The following is a 26,200-nucleotide window of genomic DNA, read 5'->3' as shown; positions in this document are numbered from 1 at the left end:
CCTCATCTTTTTGAAACCTTTTGAAGCTCTTCATATTTTTCACCGCTTTTCAGGCTCTTCATGTTTTTGAACACCGCTTCATGCTCCTCCTATTTTTCAGACCGTTTCATGCTCCACATATTTTTGGCACCTTTTGAAGCTCTTCATATTTTTCACACCTTTTCAGGCTCTTCATGATTTGAACACTGTTTCATGTTCCTCCTATATTTGACACCGTTTTAAGCTCTTCATATTTTTCACCGCTTTTCAGGCTCTTCATGTTTTTGAACACTGTTTCATGCTCCTCTTATATTTGACACATTTTGAAGCTCTTCATATTTTTCACACCATTTCAAAAACTCTCACTGTTTGCAGATGACATGATCCTCTACATAGAAAACCCTAAAGACTCTACCGGAAAATTACTAGAGCTAATCAATGAATATAGTAAAGTTGCAGGATATAAAATTAACACACAGAAATCCCTTGCATTCCTATATACTAACAATGAAAAAACAGACAGAGAAATTAAGGAAACAATACCATTCACCATTGCAACAAAAAGAATAAAATACTTAGGAGTATATCTACCTAAAGAAACAAAGGACCTATACATAGAAAACTATAAAACACTGATGAAAGAAATCAAAGAGGACACAAACAGATGGAGAAACATACCGTGTTCATGGATTGGAAGAATTAATATTGTCAAAATGGCTATTCTACCCAAAGCAGTCTATAGATTCAATGCAATCCCTATCAAGCTACCAACGGTATTTTTCACAGAACTAGACCAAAGAATTTCACAATTTGTATGGAAATACAAAAAACCTCGAATAGCCAAAGTAATCTTGAGAAAGAAGAATGGAGCTGGAGGAATCAACCTGCCTGACTTCAGACTCTACTACAAAGCCACAGTCATCAAGACAGTATGGTACTGGCACAAAGACAGAAATATAGATCAATGGAACAGAATAGAAAGCCCAGAGATAAATCCACGAACCTATGGACACCTTATCTTTGACAAAGGAGGCAAGGATATACAATGGAAAAAAGACAACCTCTTTAACAAGTGGTGCTGGGAAAACTGGTCAACCACTTGTAAAAGAATGAAACTAGAACACTTTCTAACACCATACACAAAAATAAACTCAAAATGGATTAAAGATCTAAATGTAAGACCAGAAATTATAAAACTCCTAGAGGAGAACATAGGCAAAACACTCTCCGACATAAATCAAAGCAAGATCCTCTATGACCCACCTCCCAGAATATTGGAAATATAAGCAAAACTAAACAAATGGGACCTAATGAAACTTAAAAGCTTTTGCACTACAAAGGAAACTATAAGTAAGGTGAAAAGGCAGCCCTCAGATTGGGAGAAAATAATAGCAAATGAAGAAACAGACAAAGGATTAATCTCAAAAATATACAAGCAACTCCTGCAGCTCAATTCCAGAAAAATAAATGACCCAATCAAAAAATGGGCCAAAGAACTAAACAGACATTTCTCCAAAGAAGACATACAGATGGCTAACAAACACATGAAAAGATGCTCAACATCACTCATTATTAGAGAAATGCAAATCAAAACGCTCTTCATTTTTTATCACCGTTTCATGCTCCTCCTATTTTTCAGACCGTTTAATGCTCCACATGTATTTCACACCTTTTGAAGCTCCTCATATATTTCACACCTTTTCAGGCTCTTCTTGTTTTTGAACACCGCTTCATGCTCCTCCTATTTTTCAGACCGTTTAATGCTCCACATGTATTTCAAACCTTTTGAATCTCCTCATATTTTTCACACCTTTTCAGGCTCTTCTTGTTTTTGCACACCGCTTCATGCTCCTCCTGTTTTTCAGACCGTTTAATGCTCCACATGTATTTCACACCTTTTGAAGCTCCTCATATTTTTCACACCTTTTCAGGCTCTTCTTGTTTTTGAACACCGCTTCATGCTCCTCCTATTTTTGAGACAGTTTCATGCTCCCCATATTTTGACACCTTTTGAAGCTTTTCATATTTTTCAAACCTTTTCAGGCTCTTCATTTTTTTCAAACCACTTCATGCTCCTCCTATTTTTCAGACCGTTTCATGCTCTTCTAATTTTTGACACCTTTTGAAGCTCTTCATATTTTTCACACCTTCTGAATCTCTTCATATTTTTCACATGTTTTCAGGCCTTCATGTTCTTCAACACCGCTTAATGCTCCTCCTATTTTTCAGACCGTTTAATCCTCCTCATGTATTTCACACTTTTTGAAGCTCTTCATATTTTTCACATCTTTTGAAGCTTTTCTTATTTTTTCACACCTTTTCAGACTCTTCATGATTTTCAACAGTGCTTCATGCTCCTCCTATTTTTCAGACCGTCATGCTCATCTAATTTTTGACCCCTTTTGAAGCTCTTCATATTTTTCAGAACTTTTGAACCTCTTCATATTTTCACACGTTTTCAGACTATTCATGTTTTTCAACACCGCTTCATGCTCCTGCAATTTTTCAGACAGTTTCATGCTCCTCATATTCTTGACACATTTTGAAGCTCTTCATATTTTTCAAACCTCTTCAGGCTCTTTATGTTTTTGAACACCGCTTCATGCTCCTCCTTTTTTTCAGACCGTTTCATGCTCCTCATATTCTTGACACCTTTTGAAGCTCTTCATATTTTTCAAACCTCTTCAGGCTCTTTATGTTTTTGAACACCGCTTCATGCTCCTCCTATTTTTTGAGACCGTTTCATGCTCCTCATATTTTTGACACCTTTTGAAGCTTTCCATATTTTTCACACCTTTTCAGGCTCTTCATTTTTTTCCACACCACTTCATGCTCCTCCTATTTTTCAGACCGTTTCGTGCTCATCTACTTTTTGACACCTTTTGAAGCTCTTCATATTTTTCACACCTTTTGAAAGTCTTCATATTTTTCACACGTTTTCAGGCTCTTCATGTTTTTCAACACCTCTTCATGCTGCTGCTATTTTTCAGACCGTTTCATGCTCATCTACTTTTTGACACCTTTTGAAGCTCTTCATATTTTTCACACCTTTTGAAACTCTTCATATTTTTCACACGTTTTCAGGCTCTTCATGTTTTTGATCACCGTTTCATGCTCCTCCTATTTTTCAGACCGTTTCATGCTCCACATATTTTTGGCACCTTTTGAAACTCTTCATATTTTTCACACCTTTTCAGGCTATTCATGTTTTTGAACACCGTTTCATGCTATTCCTATTTTTCAAACTGTTTCATGGTCCTCATATTTGTTACACCTTTTGAAGCTTTTCATATATTTCACACCTTTTCAGGCTCTTCTTGTTTTTCAACACAGCTTCATTCTCCTCCTATTTTACAGACCGTTTCATGCTCCTCATATTTTTGACACCTTTTGAAGGTCTTCATATTTTTCACACTTTTCAGGCTCTTCATTTATTTGAAAACCGCCTCATGCTCCTCCTATTTTTCAGACCGTTTCATGTCCAAATGTATTTCACACCTTTTGAAGCTCTTTTTATTTTTCAAAACTTTTCAGGCTCTTCATGTGTTTGATCTAAATGTAAGACCAGAAATTATAAAACTCCTAGAGGAGAACATAGGCAAAACACTCTCCGACAGAAATCAAAGCAAGATCCTCTATGACCCACCTCCCAGAATATTGGAAATATAAGCAAAACTAAACAAATGGGACCTAATGAAACTTAAAAGCTTTTGCACTACAAAGGAAACTATAAGTAAGGTGAAAAGGCAGCCCTCAGATTGGGAGAAAATAATAGCAAATGAAGAAACAGACAAAGGATTAATCTCAAAAATATACAAGCAACTCCTGCAGCTCAATTCCAGAAAAATAAATGACCCAATCAAAAAATGGGCCAAAGAACTAAACAGACATTTCTCCAAAGAAGACATACAGATGGCTAACAAACACATGAAAAGATGCTCAACATCACTCATTATTAGAGAAATGCAAATCAAAACGCTCTTCATTTTTTATCACCGTTTCATGCTCCTCCTATTTTTCAGACCGTTTAATGCTCCACATGTATTTCACACCTTTTGAAGCTCCTCATATATTTCACACCTTTTCAGGCTCTTCTTGTTTTTGAACACCGCTTCATGCTCCTCCTATTTTTCAGACCGTTTAATGCTCCACATGTATTTCAAACCTTTTGAATCTCCTCATATTTTTCACACCTTTTCAGGCTCTTCTTGTTTTTGCACACCGCTTCATGCTCCTCCTGTTTTTCAGACCGTTTAATGCTCCACATGTATTTCACACCTTTTGAAGCTCCTCATATTTTTCACACCTTTTCAGGCTCTTGTTGTTTTTGAACACCGTTTCATGCTCCTCCTATTTTTCAGACCGTTTAATGCTCCACATGTATTTCACACGTTTTGAAGCTCCTCATATTTTTCATAACTTTTCAGGCTCTTCTTGTTTTGGAACACCATTTCATGCTCCTGTTATTTTTCAGACCGTTTCCTGGTCCTCATATATTTGACACCCTTTGAAACTCTTCATATATTTCACACCTTTTCAGGATCTTCATGTTTTTCAACACCGCTTCATGCTCCTCCTTTATTTCAGACCGTTTCATGCTCCTCATATTTTTGACACTTTTTGAAGCTCTTCATATTTTTCACAACTTTTCAGGCTCTTCATGTTTTTCAACACCACTTCTTGCTCCTCCGATTTTTCAGACCGTTTCATGCTCCTCATTTTTTCACACCTTTTGAAGCTCTTCATATTTTTCACACCTTTTCATGCTCTTCATGTTTTGATACAACGTTTCATGCTCCTCCCATTTTTCAGACCATTTCATGCTCCGCATATTTTTCAGACCGTCTCATGCTCCTCATATTTATGACAGCTTTTGAAGCTCTTCATATTTTTCACACTCTTTGAAGCTCTTCATGTTTTTCAACACCGTTTCATGCTCCTCCAATGTTTATGACCCTTTCATGCTCCTCATATTTTTAACATCTTTTGAAGCTCTTCATATTTTTCATACCTTTTCAAGCAATTCATGTGTTCAACACCATTTCATGCTCCTCCTGTTTTTCAGACCCTTTCATGCTCCTCATATTATTGACACCTTCTGAAGCTCTTCTTATTTGCACACCTTTTCACGCTCTTCATGATTTTCAACACCGTTTCATGCTCGTCCTATTTTTTAGACCGTTTCATGTTCCTCATATTTTTCTGACAGTTTCATGTTCCTCATATTTTTGACACCTTTGAAGCTTGTCATATTTTTCCAACGTTTTCAGGTTCTTCATGTTTTTACACCGTCTCATGCTTCTCCTATTTTTAAGACCGTTTCATGCTCCTCATATTTTTGACACCTTTTGAAGCTCTTCATATTTTTCACACCTTTTCATTCTCTTCATGTTTTTCAACACCGTTTCATGCTCCTCCTCTTTTTCAGACCATTTCTTGCTCCTCATATTTTTGACAGCTTTTGAAGCTGTTTATATTTTTCACACTTTTAATGCTCCTCATGTTTTTCAACACCGTTTCATGCTCCTCATATATTTGACACCTTTTGAAGCTCTTCATATATTTCGCACCTTTTCAGGCTTTTCATGTATTTGAACACCGTTTCATGCTCCTCATATTTTTGACACCTTTTGAACTCTTGATATATTTCACACCTTTTCAGGCTCTTCATGTTTTTGAACACTGTTTAATGCTCCTCCTATTTTTCAGACAGTTGCATGCTTCTCATATTTTTGACACCTTTTGAAACTCTTTATATTTTTCACACCTTTTCATGCTCTTCATGTTTTTCAACACCGTTTCATGCTCCTCGTATATTTGACTCCTTTTGAAGCTCTTAATATTTTGCACACCTTTTCAGGCTCTTCATGTATTTGAATACCGCTTCATGCTCCTCCTATATTTCAGACCGTTTCATGCTCCTCATATTTTTGACACTTTTTGAAGCTATTCATATTTTTCACACCTTTTCAGGCTCTTCATGCTTTTAAACATGGTTTCATGCTCCTCCTATTTTTCAGACCGTTTCATGCTCCTCAAATTTTGGCACCTTTTGAAGCTCTTTATATTTTTAACACTTATCATGCTCTTCATGTTTTTCAACACCGTTTCATGTTTCTCCTATTTTTCAGACCGTTTCATGCTCCTCATATTTTTGACACCTTGAAAGCTCTTCATATATTTCCAACCTTTTCAGGTTCTTCAGGTTTTTCAACACCATCTCATGCTCCTACTATTTTTCAGACCGTTTCATGCTCCTCATATTTTTGACACCTTTTGAAGCTTTTCATATTTTTCACACTTTTAATGCTCTTCATGTTTTTCAACACCGTTACATGCTCCTCATATTTTTGACACCTTTTGCAGCTCTTCAAATTTTTCACACCTTTTCATGCTCTTCATGTATACATACAAAGTTTCATGCTCCTCCTATTTTCAGACCCTTTCATGCTCCTCATATTTTTGATAACTTTTGAACCTCTTCATATTTTTCACACCTTTTCATGCTCTTCATGTTTTTCAACACCGTCTCATGCTCCTCCTTTTTTTGAAACCTTTTGAAGCTCTTCATATATTTCACACCTTTTCAGGATCTTCATGTTTTTCAACACCGTCTCATGCTCCTCCTATTTTTTTTACCCGTTTCATGTGACTAATAATTTTGAAACCTTTTGAAGCTCTTCATATTTTTCACACCTTTTCAGGCTCTTCATGTTTTGAACGACTTTTCATGCTCCTCTTATTTTTCAGACCGTTTCATGCCCCTCATATTTTTGACAATTTTGAAGTCTTCATATTTTTCACACCTTTTCAGGCTCTACCGTTTTTCAACACCGCTTCATGCTCCTCCTATTTTTCAGACCGATTCATGCTCCTCTCAATTTTGACACCTTTTGAAGCTCTTCATATTTTTCACACCTTTTGAAGCTCTTCATATTTTTCACACCTTTTCAGGCTCTTCATGTTTTTCTACACCGCTTCGTGCTGCTCATATTTTTCAGACCGTTTCATGCTCATCTCATTTTTGACACCTTTTGAAGCTCTTTATATTTTTCCCATCTTTTGAAGCTCTTCATATTTTTCACACCTTTTGAAGCTCTTCATATTTTTCACACCTTTTCAGGCTCTTCATATTTTTCAACACTGCTTCATGCTCCTCCTATTTTTCAGACCGTTTCATGCTCCTCATATTTTTCACACCTTTTGAAGCTCTTCATATTTTTCACACCTTTTGAAACTCTTTATATTTTTCACACGTTTTAAGTCTCTTCATGTTTTTCAACACCGCTTCATGCTCCTCCTATTTTTCAGACCGTGTCATGCTCCTCATATTTTTCACACCTTTTGAAGCTCTTCATATATTTCAAACCTTTTCAGGCTCTCCATGTTTTTCAACACCAGTTCATGCTCCTCCTATTTTTCAGACCGTTTCATGCTCCTCATATTTTTGACACCTTTAGAAACTCTTCATATTTTTCACACCTTTTCAAGCTCTTCATGTTTTTCAACACCGCTACATGCTCCTCCTATTTTTCAGACCGTTTAATGCTCCACATGTATTTCACACCTTTTGAAGCTCCTCATTTTTTTCACACCTTTTCAGGCTCTTCTTGTTTTTGAACACCGCTTCATGCTCCTCCTATTTTTGAGACAGTTTCATGCTCCCCATATTTTGACACCTTTTGAAGCTTTTCATATTTTTCAAACCTTTTCAGGCTCTTCATTTTTTTCAACACCACTTCATGCTCCTCCTATTTTTCAGACCGTTTCATGCTCTTCTAATTTTTGACACCTTTTGAAGCTCTTCATATTTTTCACACCTTCTGAATCTCTTCATATTTTTCACATGTTTTCAGGCCTTCTTGTTCTTCAACACCGCTTAATGCTCCTCCTATTTTTCAGACCGTTTTATCCTCCTCATGTATTTCACACTTTTTGAAGCTCTTCATATTTTTCACATCTTTTGAAGCTTTTCATATTTTTCACACCTTTTCAGACTCTTCATGATTTTCAACAGTGCTTCATGCTCCTCTTATTTTTCAGACCGTCATGCTCATCTAATTTTTGACCCTTTTTGAAGCTCTTCATATTTTTCAGAACTTTTGAACCTCTTCATATTTTCACAAGTTTTCAGACTATTCATGTTTTTCAACACCGCTTCATGCTCCTGCAATTTTTCAGACCGTTTCATGCTCCTCATATTTTTGACACGTTTTGAGGCTTTTCCTAATTTTCACACCTTTTCAGGCTCTTCATGTTTTTGAACACCGCTTCATCCTCCTCCTATTTTTAAGACCGTTTCATGCTCCTCATATTCTTGACACCTTTTGAAGCTCTTCATATTTTTCAAACCTCTTCAGGCTCTTTATGTTTTTGAACACCGCTTCATGCTCCTCCTTTTTTTCAGACCGTTTCATGCTCCTCATATTCTTGACACCTTTTGAAGCTCTTCATATTTTTCAAACCTCTTCAGGCTCTTTATGTTTTTGAACACCGCTTCATGCTCCTCCTATTTTTTGAGACCGTTTCATGCTCCTCATATTTTTGACACCTTTTGAAGCTTTCCATATTTTTCACACCTTTTCAGGCTCTTCATTTTTTTCCACACCACTTCATGCTCCTCCTATTTTTCAGACCGTTTCGTGCTCATCTACTTTTTGACACCTTTTGAAGCTCTTCATATTTTTCACACCTTTTGAAAGTCTTCATATTTTTCACACGTTTTCAGGCTCTTCATGTTTTTCAACACCTCTTCATGCTGCTGCTATTTTTCAGACCGTTTCATGCTCATCTACTTTTTGACACCTTTTGAAGCTCTTCATATTTTTCACACCTTTTGAAACTCTTCATATTTTTCACACGTTTTCAGGCTCTTCATGTTTTTGATCACCGTTTCATGCTCCTCCTATTTTTCAGACTGTTGCATGCTTCTCATATTTTTTTTTCCAGTGGGTTTTGTCATACATTGATATGAATCAGCCATGGATTTACATGTATTCCCAATCCCGATCCCCCCTCCCACCTCCCTCTCCCCCCGATTCCTCTGGGTCTTCCCAGTGCACCAGGCCGGAGCACTTGTCTCGTTCATCCCACCTGGGCTGGTGATCTGTTTCACCATAGATAGGATACATGCTGTTCTTTTGAAATATCCCACCCTCACATTCTCCCACAAAGTTCAAAAGTCTGTTCTGTATTTCTGTGTCTCTTTTTCTGTTCTGCATATAGGGTTATCGTTATCACCTTTCTAAATTCCATATACATGTGTCAGTATGCTGTAATGTTCTTTATCTTTCTGGCTTACTTCACTCTGTATAATGGGCTTCAGCTTCATCCATCTCATTAGGACTGGTTCAAATGAATTCTTTTTAATGGCTGAGTAATATTCCATGGTGTATATGTACCACAGCTTCCTTATCCATTCATCTGCTGATGGGCATCTAGGTTGCTTCCATGTCCTGGCTATTATAAACAGTGCTGCGATGAACACTGGGGTGCACGTGTCTCTTTCAGTTCTGGTTTCCTCAGTGTGTATGCCCAGAAGTGGGATTGCTGGGTCATATGGCAGTTCTATTTCCAGTTTTTTAAGAAATCTCCACACTGTTTTCCATAGCGGCTGTACTAGTTTGCATTCCCACCAACAGTGTAAGAGGGTTCCCTTTTCTCCACACCCTCTCCAGCATTTATTGCTTGTAGACTTTTGGATAGCAGCCATCCTGACTGGCGTGTAATGGTACCTCATTGTGGTTTTGATTTGTATTTCTCTAATAATGAGTGATGTTGAGCATCTTTTCATGTGTTTGTTAGCCATCTGTATGTCTTCTTTGGAGAAATGTCTGTTTAGTTCTTTGGCCCATTTTTTGATTGGGTCATTTATTTTTCTGGAATTGAGCTGCAGGAGTTGCTTGTATATTTTTGAGATTAATCCTTTGTCTGTTTCTTCATTTGCTATTATTTTCTCCCAATCTGAGGGCTGTCTTTTCACCTTACTTATAGTTTCCTTTGTAGTGCAAAAGCTTTTAAGTTTCATTAGGTCCCATTTGTTTAGTTTTGCTTATATTTCCAATATTCTGGGAGGTGGGTCATAGAGGATCTTGCTTTGATTTATGTCGGAGAGTGTTTTGCCTATGTTCTCCTCTAGGAGTTTTATAGTTTCTGGTCTTACATTTAGATCTTTAATCCATTTTGAGTTTATTTTTGTGTATGGTGTTAGAAAGTGTTCTAGTTTCATTCTTTTACAAGTGGTTGACCAGTTTTCCCAGCACCACTTGTTAAAGAGGTTGTCTTTTTTCCATTGTATATCCTTGCCTCCTTTGTCAAAGATAAGGTGTCCATAGGTTCGTGGATTTATCTCTGGGCTTTCTATTCTGTTCCATTGATCTATATTTCTGTCTTTGTGCCAGTACCATACTGTCTTGATGACTGTGGCTTTGTAGTAGAGTCTGAAGTCAGGCAGGTTGATTCCTCCAGCTCCATTCTTCTTTCTCAAGATTACTTTGGCTATTCGAGGTTTTTTGTATTTCCATACAAATTGTGAAATTCTTTGGTCTAGTTCTGTGAAAAATACCATTGGTAGCTTGATAGGGATTGCATTGAATCTATAGACTGCTTTGGGTAGAATAGCCATTTTGACAATATTAATTCTTCCAATCCATGAACACGGTATGTTTCTCCATCTGTTTGTGTCCTCTTTGATTTCTTTCATCAGTGTTTTATAGTTTTCTATGTATAGGTCCTTTGTTTCTTTAGGTAGATATACTCCTAAGTATTTTATTCTTTTTGTTGCAATGGTGAATGGTATTGTTTCCTTAATTTCTCTGTCTGTTTTTTCATTGTTAGTATATAGGAATGCAAGGGATTTCTGTGTGTTAATTTTATATCCTGCAACTTTACTATATTCATTGATTAGTTCTAGTAATTTTCTGGTAGAGTCTTTAGGGTTTTCTATGTAGAGGATCATGTCATCTGCAAACAGTGAGAGTTTTACTTCTTCTTTTCCTATTTGGATTCCTTTTACTTCTTTTTCTGCTCTGATTGCTGTGGCCAGAACTTCCAACACTATGTTGAATAGTAGTGGTGAGAGTGGGCATCCTTGTCTTGTTCCTGATTTCAGGGGAAATGCCTTCAATTTTGACAACTTCTGAAGATCTTCATATTTTTCACAACTTTTCAGGCTCTTCATGTTTTGAACACAGTTTCATGCTCCTCATATTTTTCACATATTTTTATGCTCTTCATATTTTTCACATATTTTCAGGCTATTCATATTTCTCAAAACCGTTTCATGCTCCTCATATTTTTGACACCTTTTGAAGCTCTTCATATTTTTCACACCTTTTCAGGCTCTTCTTGTTTTTGAACACCGCTTCATGCTCCTCCTATTTTTGAGACAGTTTCATGCTCCTCATATTTTTGACACCTTTTGAAGCTTTTCATATTTTTCAAACCTTTTCAGGCTCTTCGTTTTTTTCAACATCACTTCATGCTCCTCCTATTTTTCAGACCGTTTCATGCTCATCTAATTTTTGACACCTTTTGAAGCTCTTCATATTTTTCACACCTTTTGAAGCTCTTCATATTTTTCAAACCGTTTAGGCTCTTCATGTTTTTGAACACCACTTCATGCTCCTTCTATTTTTCAGAGAGTTTCATGCTCCTCATGTATTTCACACCTTTTGAAGATCTTCATATTTTTCACACCTTTTCAGGCTCTTCATGTTTTTCCACACCACTTCATGCTTCTCCTATTTTTCAGCCCATTTCATGCTCCTCATGTATTTCACACCTTTTGAAGCTCTGCATATTTTTCACACATTTTCAGGCTCTTCATGTTTTTGATCACTGTTTCATGCTCCTCCTATTTTACAGACCGTTTCATGCTCCTCATATATTTGAAATCTTTTGAAGCTCTTCATATTTTTCAAACGTTTTCAGGCTCTTCATGTTTTTGAACACCACTTCATGCTCCTCCTATTTTTCAGACCGTTTCATGCTCCTCATATTTTTGACAGGTTTTGAAGCTCTTCATATTTTTCACACATTTTCAGGCTCTTCATGTTTTGAACACCACTTCATGCTCGTCCTATTTTTCAAACCGTTTCAGACTCATGTCATTTTTGACTCCTTTTGAAGCTCTTCATATTTTTCACACCTTTTGAAGCTCTTCATATTTTTCACACCTTTTCAGGCTCTTCATGTTTTTCAACACCGCTTCATGCTCCTCCTATTTTCAGACAGTTTATTGCTCCTCATATTTTTGACACTTTTTGAAGCTCTTCATACTTTTCACACCATTTCAGGCTCTTCATGTTTTGAACATGGCTTCATGCTCCTCCTATGTTCAGACCGTTTCATACTCCTCATAATTTTGACACCTTTTGAAGCTCTTCATATTTTTCACACTTTTTCATGCTCTTCATGTTTTTCAACACCGCTTCATGCTCCCTCTTTTTTCAGACCGTTTAATGTACCTCATATTTTTCACACCTTTTGAAGCTCTTCATATTTTTCACACCTTTTCAGGCTCTTCATGTTTTTCAACACCGCTTCATGCTCCTCCTATTTTTCAGGCCGTTTCATGCTCATCTAATTTTTGACACCTTTTGAAACTCTTCATATTTTTCACACCTTTTGAAGCTCTTCATATTTTTCACACCTTTTCAGGCTCTTCATGTTTTTCAGCACCTCTTCATGCTCCTCCTATTTTTCAAACCGTTTAATCCTCCTCATGTATTTCACACTTTTTGAAGCTCTTCATATTTTTCACACCTTTTGAAGCTCTTCATATTTTTCACACCTTTTCAGGCTCTTCATGTTTTGTGACACCGTTTAAAAATCCTCCTATTGTTCAGACTGTTTCATGCTTCTCATATTTTTGACACCTTTTGAAGCTCTTCATATTTTTCACACCTTTTCATTCTTTTCATGTTTTTCAACACCGTGTCATGCTCCTTCTATTTTTCAGACCGTTTCTTGCTCCTCATAATTTTGACAGCTTTTGAAGCTCTTTATATTTTTCACACTTTAAATTGTTTTTATGTTTTTTAACACCGTTTCATGTTGCGCGTATATTTGACTCCTTTTGAAGCTCTTAATATTTTGCACACCTTTTCATGCTCTTCATGTATTTGAATACCGCTTCATGCTCCTCCTATATTTCAGACCGTTTCATGCTCCTAATATTTTTGACACTTTTTGAAGCTATTCATATTTCTCACACATTTTTAGGCTCTTCATGTTTTTCAACATGGTTTCATGCTCCTCCTATATTTCAGACCGTTTCATGCTCCTAATATTTTTGACACTTTTTGAAGCTCTTCATATTTTTCAAACCTCTTCAGGCTCTTTATGTTTTTGAACACCGCTTCATGCTCCTCCTATTTTTTGAGACCGTTTCATGCTCCTCATATTTTTGACACCTTTTGAAGCTTTCCATATTTTTCACACCTTTTCAGGCTCTTCATTTTTTTCCACACCACTTCATGCTCCTCCTATTTTTCAGACCGTTTCGTGCTCATCTACTTTTTGACACCTTTTGAAGCTCTTCATATTTTTCACACCTTTTGAAAGTCTTCATATTTTTCACACGTTTTCAGGCTCTTCATGTTTTTCAACACCTCTTCATGCTGCTGCTATTTTTCAGACCGTTTCATGCTCATCTACTTTTTGACACCTTTTGAAGCTCTTCATATTTTTCACACCTTTTGAAACTCTTCATATTTTTCACACGTTTTCAGGCTCTTCATGTTTTTGATCACCGTTTCATGCTCCTCCTATTTTTCAGACCGTTTCATGCTCCACATATTTTTGGCACCTTTTGAAACTCTTCATATTTTTCACACCTTTTCAGGCTATTCATGTTTTTGAACACCGTTTCATGCTATTCCTATTTTTCAAACTGTTTCATGGTCCTCATATTTGTTACACCTTTTGAAGCTTTTCATATATTTCACACCTTTTCAGGCTCTTCTTGTTTTTCAACACAGCTTCATTCTCCTCCTATTTTACAGACCGTTTCATGCTCCTCATATTTTTGACACCTTTTGAAGGTCTTCATATTTTTCACACTTTTCAGGCTCTTCATTTATTTGAAAACCGCCTCATGCTCCTCCTATTTTTCAGACCGTTTCATGTCCAAATGTATTTCACACCTTTTGAAGCTCTTTTTATTTTTCAAAACTTTTCAGGCTCTTCATGTGTTTGATCAGCATTTCATGCTCCTCCTATTTTTCAGACCATTTCATGCTCCTCATAATTTTGACACCTTTTGAAGCTCTTCATATTTTTCACACCTTTTCAGGCTCTTCATATTTTTCAACACCCCTTCATGCTCCTCCTATTTTTCAGCCGTTTCATTCTCTTCATATTTTTGACACCTTTTGAAGCTCTTCATATATTTCACACCTTTTCAGGCTCTTCTTTTTTGTCAACACCACTTCATGCTCGTCCTATTTGTCAGACCGTTTCATGCTCATCTCATTTTTGACCCCTTTTTAAGCTCTTCATATTTTTCACACCTTTTGAAGCTCTTCATATTTTCCACACGTTTTCAGGCTCTTCATGTTTTTGAACACCGCTTCATGCTCCTCATATTTTTCAGACCGTTTCGTGCTCCTCATATTCTTGACACCTTATGAAGCTCTTTAAATTTTTCACACCTTTTCAGGCTCTTTATTTTTGAAAACCGATTCATGCTCCTCCTATATTTCAGACAGTTTCATTCTCCTCATAGTTTTCACACCTTTTGAAGCTCTTCATATTTTTCACACCTTTTCAGACTCTTCATGTTTTTCAACACCGCTTCATGCTTCTCCTATTTTTCAGATCGTTTCATGCTCATCTCATTTTTGACACCTATTGAAGCTTTTCATATTTTTGACAACTTTTCAGGCTCTTCATGTTTTTGAACACCGATTCATGCTCCTCCTATTTTTCAGACCGTATCATGCTCCTCATATGTTTTAACACCTTTTATAGCTCTTCATATTTTTCACGCCTTTTCAGGCTCTTCATGTTTTTGAACACCTCTTCATGCTCCTCCTATTTTTCAGACCGTTTCATGCTCCTCATATTTTTGACACCTTTTGAAGCTCTTCATATTTTTCACAACTTTTCAGGCTCTTCATGTTTTTGAACACCGCTTCATGCTCCTCCTATTTTTCAGACCGTTTCATGCTCCTCATATTTTTGACACCTTTTGAAGCTCTTCATATTTGTCATATCTTTTCAGGCTCTTCATGTTTTTGAACACCGTTTCTTGATCCTCCTATTTTTCAGACCGCTTCATGCTCATTTCATTTTTGACACCTTTTGAAGCTCTTTATATTTTTCACACCTTTTCAGGCTCTTCATTTTTTTCAACACTACTTCTTGCTCCTTCAATTTTTCAGACCGTTTCATGCTCATCTAATTTTTGACACATGTTGAAGCTCTTCATATTTTTCACACCTTCTGAAGCTCTTCATATTTTTCACACTTTTTCAGTCTCTTCATGTTTTTCAACACCACTTCATGCTTCTCCTATTTTTCAGCCCGTTTCATTCTCCTCGTGTTTTTCACACCTTTTGAAGCTCGTCATATTTTTCACACCTTTTCAGGCTCTTCATGTTTTTGATCACCGTTTCTTGCTCCTCCTATTTTTCAGACCATTTCATGCTCCTCATATTTTTGACACCTTTTGAAGCTCTTCATAATTTTCACACCCTTTCAGCCTCTTCATGTTTTTCAACACCACTTCATGCTCCTCCTATTTTTCAGACCGTTTCATGCTCCTCATATTTTTGACATCTTTAGAAACTCTTCATATCTTTCACACCTTTTCAGACTCTTCATGTTTTTCAACACTGCTTCATGCTCCTCCTTTATTTCAGACAGTTTCATTCTGTTCCTATTTTTGACACCTTTTAAGCTCTTCATATATTTCACACCTTTTCTAGCTCTTCATGTTTTTGAATACTGCTTCATGCTCCTCCTCTTCTTCTGACCGTTTCATGCTCCTCGAATTTTTGACACCTTTTGAAGCTCTTCATATATTTCACACCTTTTCAGGCTCTTTATTTTTTTCAACACCACTTCATGCTCCTCCTATATTTCAGACCGTTTCATGCTCATCTCATTTTTGACACCTTTTGAAGCTCTACATATTTTTCACAAGTTCTCAGGCTCCTCATGTTTTTCAACACCGCTTCATGCTCCTCCTCTTTTTCAGACCGTTTCATGCTCCTCATGTATTTCACACCTTTTGAAGCTCTTCATATTTTTCACACCTTTTCAGGCTCTTCACGTTTTGATCACCATTTCATGCTCCTTTATTTTTCAGACCTTTTCATGCTCATCTCATTTTTGACACCTTTTGAAGCTCTTCATATATTTCACACATTTTCAAGCTCTTCATTTTTTTTCAACACAGTTTCATGCTGCTTCTATTTTTCAGACCGTTTCATGCTCCTCATATTTTTCACACCTTTTGAATCTCTTCATATTTTTCACCCCTTTTCAGGCTCTTCATATTTTTGAACACCGCTTCTCTCTCCTCCTATTTTTCAGACCGTTTCATGCTCATCTCATTTTTGACACCTTTTGTAGCTCTTCATATTTTACACGTTTTCAGGCTCTTCATGTTTTTCAACACCGTTTCTTGATCCTCCTATTTTTCAGACCGCTTCATTCTCCACATATTTTGACACCTTTTGAAGCTCTTCATATATTTCACACCTTTACAGGCTCTTCTTTTTTTTCAACCCCACTTCATGCTCCTCCTATATTTCAGACCGTTTCATGCTCATCTCATTTTTGACAGCTTTTGAAGCTCTTCATATTTTTCACCCCCTTTGAAGCTCTTCATATTTTTGACACCTTTTGAAGCTCTTCATATTTTTCACACCTTTTCAGGCTCCTCATGTTTTGAACACCGTTTTATGCTCCTACTATTTTTCAGACCGTTTCATGCTCCTCATATTTTTGAAACCTTTTGAAGCTCTTCATATTTTTCACACCTTTTCAGGCTCTTCATGTTTTTGAACACCGTTTCTCGCTCCTCCTATTTTTCAAACCGTTTCATGCTCATCTCATTTTTGACACCTATTGTAGCTCTTCATATTTTTCACACGTTTTCTGGCTCTTCATGTTTTTCAACACCGTTTCTTGATCCTCCTATTTTTCAGACCGTTACATGCTCATCTCATCTTTAACACCTTTAGAAGCTTTTCATATTTTTCACAACATTTCATGCTCTTCAGGTTTTTCAACACCGCTTCATGCTCCTATTATTTTTCAGACCGTTTCATGCTCCTCATATTTTTGACACCTTTTGAAGCTCTTCATATTTTTCACAATTTTTCAGGCTCTTCATGTTTTTGAACACCGCTTCATGCTCCTCCTATTTTTCAGACCGTTTCATGCTCCTCATATTTTTGATACCTTTTGAAGCTCTTCATATTTGTCATATCTTTTCAGGCTCTCCATGTTTTTGAACACCGCTTCATGCTCCTCTTATTTTTTAGACCGTTTCATGCTCATTTCATTTTTGACACCTTTTGAAGCTCTTCATATTTTTCACACCTTTTCAGGCTCTTCATGTTTTTCAACACCGTTTCATGCTCCTCCTATTTTTCAGACCGTTTCGTGCCCCTCATATTTTTGACACCTTTTGAAGCTCTTCATATATTTCACACCTTTTCAGGCTCTTCTTTTTTTTCAACAAGACTTCATGCTCCTCCTATTTTTCAAACCGTTTCATGCGCAGGGCATTTTTGACACCTTTTGAATCTCTTCATATTTTTCACACCTTTTGAAGCTCTTCATATTTTTCACACCTTTTCAGGCTCTTCATGTTTTTCAACAGCGCTTCATGCTCCTCCTATTATTCAGACCGTTTCATGCTCCTCATATTTTTGACACCTTTTGAAGCTCTTCATATTTTTCACACCTTTTCACGCTCTTCATGTTTTTCAACACCGCTTCATGCTCCTCCTATATTTCAGACCGTTTCATGCTCTTCATATTTTTGACACCTTTTGAAGCTCTTCATATATTTCACACCTTTTCAGGCTCTCCTTTTTTTTTCAACACCACTTCATGCTCCTCCTTTTTTTCAGACCGTTTCACGCTTATCTCATATTTGACACTTTTTGAAGCTCTTCATATTCTTCACACCTTTTGAAGCTCTTCATATTTTTTCACACGTTTTCAGGCTCTTCATGTTTTTCAACACCGCTTCATGCTCCTCCTGTTTTTCAGACCGTTTCATGCTCCTCATATTTTTGACACCTTTTGAAGCTCTTCATGTTTTTCACACTTTTCAGGCTCTTCATGTTTTTCAACACCACTTCATGCTCCTCCTATTTTTCAGACCTTCATGCTCCTCATATTTTTGACACCTTTAGAAGGTCTTCATATTTTTCACACGTTTTCAGGCTCTTCACGTTTTTCAACAACGCTTAATGCTCCTCCTATTTTTCAGACCGTTTCATGCTCGTCATATATTTGACACGTTTTGAAGATCTTCATATTTTTCACACCTTTTCAGGCTCTTCATGTTTTTGAACACCGTTTCATGCTATTCCTATTTTTCAAACTGTTTCATGGTCCTCATATTTGTTACACCTTTTGAAGCTATTCATATATTTCACACCTTTTCAGGCTCTTCTTGTTTTTCAACACAGCTTCATTCTCCTCCTATTTTACAGCCCGTTTCATGCTCCTCATGTTTTTGACACCTTTTGAAGCACTTCATGTTTTTCACACTTTTCAGGCTCTTCATGTATTTGAAAACCGCCTCATGCTCCTCCTATTTTTCAGACCGTTTCATGTCCAAATGTATTTCACACATTTTGAAGCTCTTTATATTTTTCAAAACTTTTCAGGCCCTTCATGTGTTTGATCAGCATTTCATGCTCCTCCTATTTCTCAGACCGTTTCATGCTCCTCATATTTTTGACACCTTTTGAAGCTCTTCATATTTTTCACACCTTTTGAAACTCTTCATATTTTCCACACGTTTTCAGGCTCTTCATGTTTTTGAACACCGCTTCATGCTCCTCAAATTTTTCAGACCGTTTCGTGCTCCTCATATTCTTGACACCTTATGAAGCTCTTCATATTTTTCACACCTTTTCAGGCTCTTCATGTTTTTGAACACCGCTTCATGCTCCTCCTATATTTCAGACCGTTTCATTCTTCTCATAGTTTTCACACCTTTTGAAGCTCTTCATATTTTTCACAACTTTTCAAGCTCTTCATGGAATTAAACACCGCTTCATGCTCCTCCTATTTTTCAGACCGTTTCATGCTCCTCATATTTTTGACACCTTTTGAAGCTCTTCATATTTTTCACACCTTTTCAGGCTCTTGATGTTTTTCAACACTGCTTCATGCTTCTCCTATTTTTCAGATTGTTTCATGCTCATCTCATTTTTGACACCTTTTGAAGCTTTTCATATTTTTGACAACTTTTCAGGCTCTTCATGTTTTTGAACACCGCTTCATGCTCCTCCTATTTTTCAGACCATATCAGGCTCCTCATATTTTTTAACACCTTTTGAAGCTCTTCATATTTTTCACGGCTTTTCAGGCTCTTCATTTTTTTGAACACCTCTTCATGCTCCTCCTATTTTTCAGACCGTTTCATGCTCCTCATATTTTTGACACCTTTTGAAGCTCTTCATATTTTTCACAACTTTTCAGGCTCTTCATGTTTTTGAACACCGTTTTTCGCTCCTCCTATTTTTCAAACCGTTTCATGCTCATCTCATTTTTGACACCTTTTGTAGCTCTTCATATTTTTCACACGTTTTCTGGCTCTTCATGTTTTTCAACACCGTTTCTTGATCCTCCTATTTTTCAGACCGTTACATGCTCATCTCATCTTTAACACCTTTAGAAGCTTTTCATATTTTTCACAACATTTCATGCTCTTCAGGTTTTTCAACACCGCTTCATGCTCCTCTTATTTTTCAGACCGTTTCATGCTCCTCATATTTTTGACACCTTTTGAAGCTCTTCATATTTTTCACAACTTTTCAGGCTCTTCATGTTTTTGAACACCGCTTCATGCTCCTCATATTTTTCAGACCGTTTCATGCTCCTCATATTTTTGACACCTTTTGAAGCTCTTCATATTTGTCATATCTTTTCAGGCTCTCCATGTTTTTGAACACCGCTTCATGCTCCTCTTATTTTTTAGACCGTTTCATGCTCATTTCATTTTTGACACCTTTTGAAGCTCTTCATATTTTTCACACCTTTTCAAGCTCTTCATGTTTTTCAACACCGTTTCATGCTCCTCCTATTTTTCAGACCATTTCATGCTCATCTCATTTTTGACACCTTTTGAAACTCTTCATATTCTTCACACCTTTTGAAGCTTTTCATATTTTTTCACACGTTTTCAGGCTCTTCATGTTTTTCAACACCGCTTCATGCTCCTCCTATTTTTCAGAACTTTTCATGCTCCTCATATTTTTGACACCTTTTGAAGCTCTTCATATTTTTCACACTTTTCTGGCTCTTCATGTTTTTCAACACCACTTCATGCTCCTCCTATTTTTCAGACCTTCATGCTCCTCATATTTTTGACACCTTTAGAAGCCCTTCATATTTTTCACACTTTTCTGGCTCTTCATGTTTTTCCACACCACTTCATGCTTCTCCTATTTTTCGGCCTGTTTCATGCTCCTAATGTATTTCACACCTTTTGAAGCTCTTCATATTTTTCACACCTTTTCAGGCTCTTCATGTTTTTAATCACCGTTTCATCCTCCTCCTATTTTTCAGACCATTTCATGCTCCTCATATATTTGACACATTTTGAAGCTCTGAATATTTTTCACACATTTTCAGGCTCTTCATGTTTTTGAACACTGGTTCATAATCCTCCTATTTTTCAGACGGTTTCATGCTCTTCATATGTTTGACACCTTTTGAAGCTCTTCATATTTTTCACAACTTTTCAGGCTCTTCATGTTTGTCAACAGCACTTCATGTTTCTCCTAATTTCAGACCGTTTCATGCTCCTCATGTATTTCACACCTTTTAAAGCTCTTCATATTTTTCCCACCTTTTCAGCTCTTCATGTTTTTGAACACCATTTCATGCCACTTCTATTTTTCAGACCGTTTCATGCTCCTCATATTTTTCACACCTTTTGAAGCTCTTCATATTTTTCACACCTTTTCAGGCTCTTCATATTTTTGAACACAGCTTCTCGCTCCTCCTATTTTTCAGACCGTTTCATGCTCATCTCATTTTTGACACCTTTTGTAGCTCTTCATATTTTTCACACGTTTTCAGGCTCTTCATGTTTTTCAACACCGTTTCTTGATCCTCCTATTTTTCAGACCGTTTCATTCTCATCTCATTTTTAACACCTTTTGAAGCTTTTCATATTTTTCACATCTTTTCAGGCTCTTCATGTTTTTGAACACCGTTTCATGCTCCTCCTAATTTTCAGACTGTTTCATGCTCCTCATAACTTTGACACCTTTTGAAGCTCTTCATATTTTTCACACCTTTTCAGTTTCTTCAGGTTTTTGAACACGGCTTCATGCTCCTCGTATTTTTCAGACCGTTTCATGCTCCTCATATTTTTCACACTTTTTCATGCTCTTCATATTTTTCACATCTTTTCATGCTCTTCATGTTTCTCAACACCGTTTCATGCTCTTCAGGTTTTGAACACGGCTTCATGCTCCTCGTATTTTTCAGGCCGTTTCATGCTCCTCATATTTTTGACACTTTTCGAAGCTCTTCATATTTTTCATACCTTTTCAGGCTCTTAATGTTTTGGAACACCGCTTCATGCTCCTCCTATTTTTCAGACCGTTTCATGCTCCTCATATTTTTAACCCTATTGAAGCTCTTCATATTTTTCACAACTTTTCAGGCTCTTCAGTTTTTTGAACACGGCTTCAGGCTCCTCGTATTTTTCAGACCGTTTCATGCTCCTCATATATTTCACACCGTTTAAAGCTCTTCATATTTTTCACACCTTTTCAGGCTCCTCAAGTTTTTGAAAACCGCTTCATGCTCCTCCTATTTTTCAGAACTTTTCATGCTCCTCATATTTTTGACACGTTTTGAAACACTTCATATTTTTCACACCTTTTCAGGCTCTTCATATTTTTGAACACCGCTTCATGCTCCTCCTATTTTCATACGGTTTCCTGCTCCTCATGTTTTTGAGACGTTTTGAAACTCTTCATATTTATCATACCTTTTCAGGCTCCTCAGGTTTTTGAAAACCGCTTCATGCTCCTCCTATTTTTCAGAACTTTTCATGCTCCTCATATTTTTGACACGTTTTGAAACACTTCATATTTTTCACACCTTTTCAGGCTCTTCATATTTTTGAACACCGCTTCATGCTCCTCCTATTTTTCATATCGTTTCATGCTCCTCATATTTTTGACACCTTTTGAAGCTCTTCATATTTTTCACACCTTTTCAGGCTCTTCATGTTTTTGAACGCCGTTTCATGCTCCTCCTATTTTTCAGACCGTTTCATGCTCCTCATATCTTTGACACCTTTGAAGCTCTTCATGTTTTTCACACCTTTTCAGGCTCTTCATGTTTTTCAGGACTGCTTCATGCTCCTCCTACATTTCAGACCGTTCCCTGCTCCTCTTTTTTTTGACACCTTTTGAAGCTCTTCATATTTTTTACGCCTTTTCAGACTCTTCATGTTTTTCAACACTGTTTCTTGCTCCTCCTGTTTTTCAGACCTTTTCGTGCTCCTCCTATTTTTCAGACCGTTTCATGCTCCTCATATTTTTGACAACTTTTGAAGCTCTTCATATTTTTCACTATTTTTCAGGCTCTTCATGTTTTTGAACACCTATTCATGCTCCTCCTATTTTTCAGACCGTTTCAGGCACCTCATATTTTTGACCCCTTTTGAAGTTCTTCATATTTTTCACAACTTTTCAGGCTCTTCATGTTTTTCAACACCGCTTCATGCTCCTCCTATTTTTCAGACCGTTTCATGCTCATCTAATTTTTGAGACCTTTTGAAGCTCTTCATACTTTTCACACCTTTTGAAACTCTTCATATTTTTCACACGTTTTAAGTCTCTTCATGTTTTTCAGCACCGCTTCATGCTCCTCCCATTTTTCAGACCGTGTCATGCTCCTCATATTTTTCACACCTTCTGAAGCTCTTCATATTTTTCAAACCTTTTCAGGCTCTCCATGTTTTTCAACACCAGTTCATGCTCCTCCTATTTTTCAGACCGTTTCATGCTCCTCATATTTTTGACACCTTTAGAAACTCTTCATATTTTTCACACCTTTTCAAGCTCTTCATGTTTTTCAACACCGCTTCATGCTCCTCCTATTTTTCAGACCGTTTAATGCTCCACATGTATTTCACACCTTTTGAAGCTCCTCATATTTTTCACACCTTTTCAGGCTCTTCTTGTTTTTGAACACCGCTTCATGCTCCTCCTATTTTTGAGACAGTTTCATGCTCCCCATATTTTGACACCTTTTGAAGCTTTTCATATTTTTCAAACCTTTTCAGGCTCTTCATTTTTTTCAACACCACTTCATGCTCCTCCTATTTTTCAGACCGTTTCATGCTCTTCTAATTTTTGACACCTTTTGAAGCTCTTCATATTTTTCACACCTTCTGAATCTCTTCATATTTTTCACATGTTTTCAGGCCTTCATGTTCTTCAACACCGCTTAATGCTCCTCCTATTTTTCAGACCGTTTAATCCTCCTCATGTATTTCACACTTTTTGAAGCTCTTCATATTTTTCACATCTTTTGAAGCTTTTCATATTTTTCACACCTTTTCAGACTCTTCATGATTTTCAACAGTGCTTCATGCTCCTCCTATTTTTCAGACCGTCATGCTCATCTAATTTTTGACCCCTTTTGAAGCTCTTCATATTTTTCAGAACTTTTGAACCTCTTCATATTTTCACACGTTTTCAGACTATTCATGTTTTTCAACACAGCTTCATGCTCCTGCAATTTTTCAGACCGTTTCATGCTCCTCATATTTTTGACACGTTTTGAGGCTTTTCCTAATTTTCACACCTTTTCAGGCTCTTCATGTTTTTGAACACCGCTTCATCCTCCTCCTATTTTTAAGACCGTTTCATGCTCCTCATATTTTTGACACCTTTTGAAGCTCTTCATATTTTTCAAACCTCTTCAGGCTCTTTATGTTTTTGAACACCGCTTCATGCTCCTCCTATTTTTTGAGACCGTTTCATGCTCCTCATATTTTTGACACCTTTTGAAGCTTTCCATATTTTTCACACCTTTTCAGGCTCTTCATATTTTTCCACACCACTTCATGCTCCTCCTATTTTTCAGACCGTTTCGTGCTCATCTACTTTTTGACACCTTTTGAAGCTCTTCATATTTTTCACACCTTTTGAAAGTCTTCATATTTTTCACACGTTTTCAGGCTCTTCATGTTTTTCAACACCTCTTCATGCTGCTGCTATTTTTCAGACCGTTTCATGCTCATCTACTTTTTGACACCTTTTGAAGCTCTTCATATTTTTCACACCTTTTGAAACTCTTCATATTTTTCACACGTTTTCAGGCTCTTCATGTTTTTGATCACCGTTTCATGCTCCTCCTATTTTTCAGACTGTTGCATGCTTCTCATATTTTTTTTTCCAGTGGGTTTTGTCATACATTGATATGAATCAGCCATGGATTTACATGTATTCCCAATCCCGATCCCCCCTCCCACCTCCCTCTCCCCCCGATTCCTCTGGGTCTTCCCAGTGCACCAGGCCGGAGCACTTGTCTCGTTCATCCCACCTGGGCTGGTGATCTGTTTCACCATAGATAGGATACATGCTGTTCTTTTGAAATATCCCACCCTCACATTCTCCCACAAAGTTCAAAAGTCTGTTCTGTATTTCTGTGTCTCTTTTTCTGTTCTGCATATAGGGTTATCGTTATCACCTTTCTAAATTCCATATACATGTGTCAGTATGCTGTAATGTTCTTTATCTTTCTGGCTTACTTCACTCTGTATAATGGGCTTCAGCTTCATCCATCTCATTAGGACTGGTTCAAATGAATTCTTTTTAATGGCTGAGTAATATTCCATGGTGTATATGTACCACAGCTTCCTTATCCATTCATCTGCTGATGGGCATCTAGGTTGCTTCCATGTCCTGGCTATTATAAACAGTGCTGCGATGAACACTGGGGTGCACGTGTCTCTTTCAGTTCTGGTTTCCTCAGTGTGTATGCCCAGAAGTGGGATTGCTGGGTCATATGGCAGTTCTATTTCCAGTTTTTTAAGAAATCTCCACACTGTTTTCCATAGCGGCTGTACTAGTTTGCATTCCCACCAACAGTGTAAGAGGGTTCCCTTTTCTCCACACCCTCTCCAGCATTTATTGCTTGTAGACTTTTGGATAGCAGCCATCCTGACTGGCGTGTAATGGTACCTCATTGTGGTTTTGATTTGTATTTCTCTAATAATGAGTGATGTTGAGCATCTTTTCATGTGTTTGTTAGCCATCTGTATGTCTTCTTTGGAGAAATGTCTGTTTAGTTCTTTGGCCCATTTTTTGATTGGGTCATTTATTTTTCTGGAATTGAGCTGCAGGAGTTGCTTGTATATTTTTGAGATTAATCCTTTGTCTGTTTCTTCATTTGCTATTATTTTCTCCCAATCTGAGGGCTGCCTTTTCACCTTACTTATAGTTTCCTTTGTAGTGCAAAAGCTTTTAAGTTTCATTAGGTCCCATTTGTTTAGTTTTGCTTATATTTCCAATATTCTGGGAGGTGGGTCATAGAGGATCTTGCTTTGATTTCTGTCGGAGAGTGTTTTGCCTATGTTCTCCTCTAGGAGTTTTATAGTTTCTGGTCTTACATTTAGATCTTTAATCCATTTTGAGTTTATTTTTGTGTATGGTGTTAGAAAGTGTTCTAGTTTCATTCTTTTACAAGTGGTTGACCAGTTTTCCCAGCACCACTTGTTAAAGAGGTTGTCTTTTTTCCATTGTATATCCTTGCCTCCTTTGTCAAAGATAAGGTGTCCATAGGTTCGTGGATTTATCTCTGGGCTTTCTATTCTGTTCCATTGATCTATATTTCTGTCTTTGTGCCAGTACCATACTGTCTTGATGACTGTGGCTTTGTAGTAGAGTCTGAAGTCAGGCAGGTTGATTCCTCCAGCTCCATTCTTCTTTCTCAAGATTACTTTGGCTATGCGAGGTTTTTTGTATTTCCATACAAATTGTGAAAT

Source organism: Dama dama, chromosome 4 (assembly GCF_033118175.1).
Source record: "Dama dama isolate Ldn47 chromosome 4, ASM3311817v1, whole genome shotgun sequence".
NCBI lineage: Eukaryota > Metazoa > Chordata > Mammalia > Artiodactyla > Cervidae > Dama > Dama dama.
Note: the sequence above shows the minus strand (reverse complement) of the source record.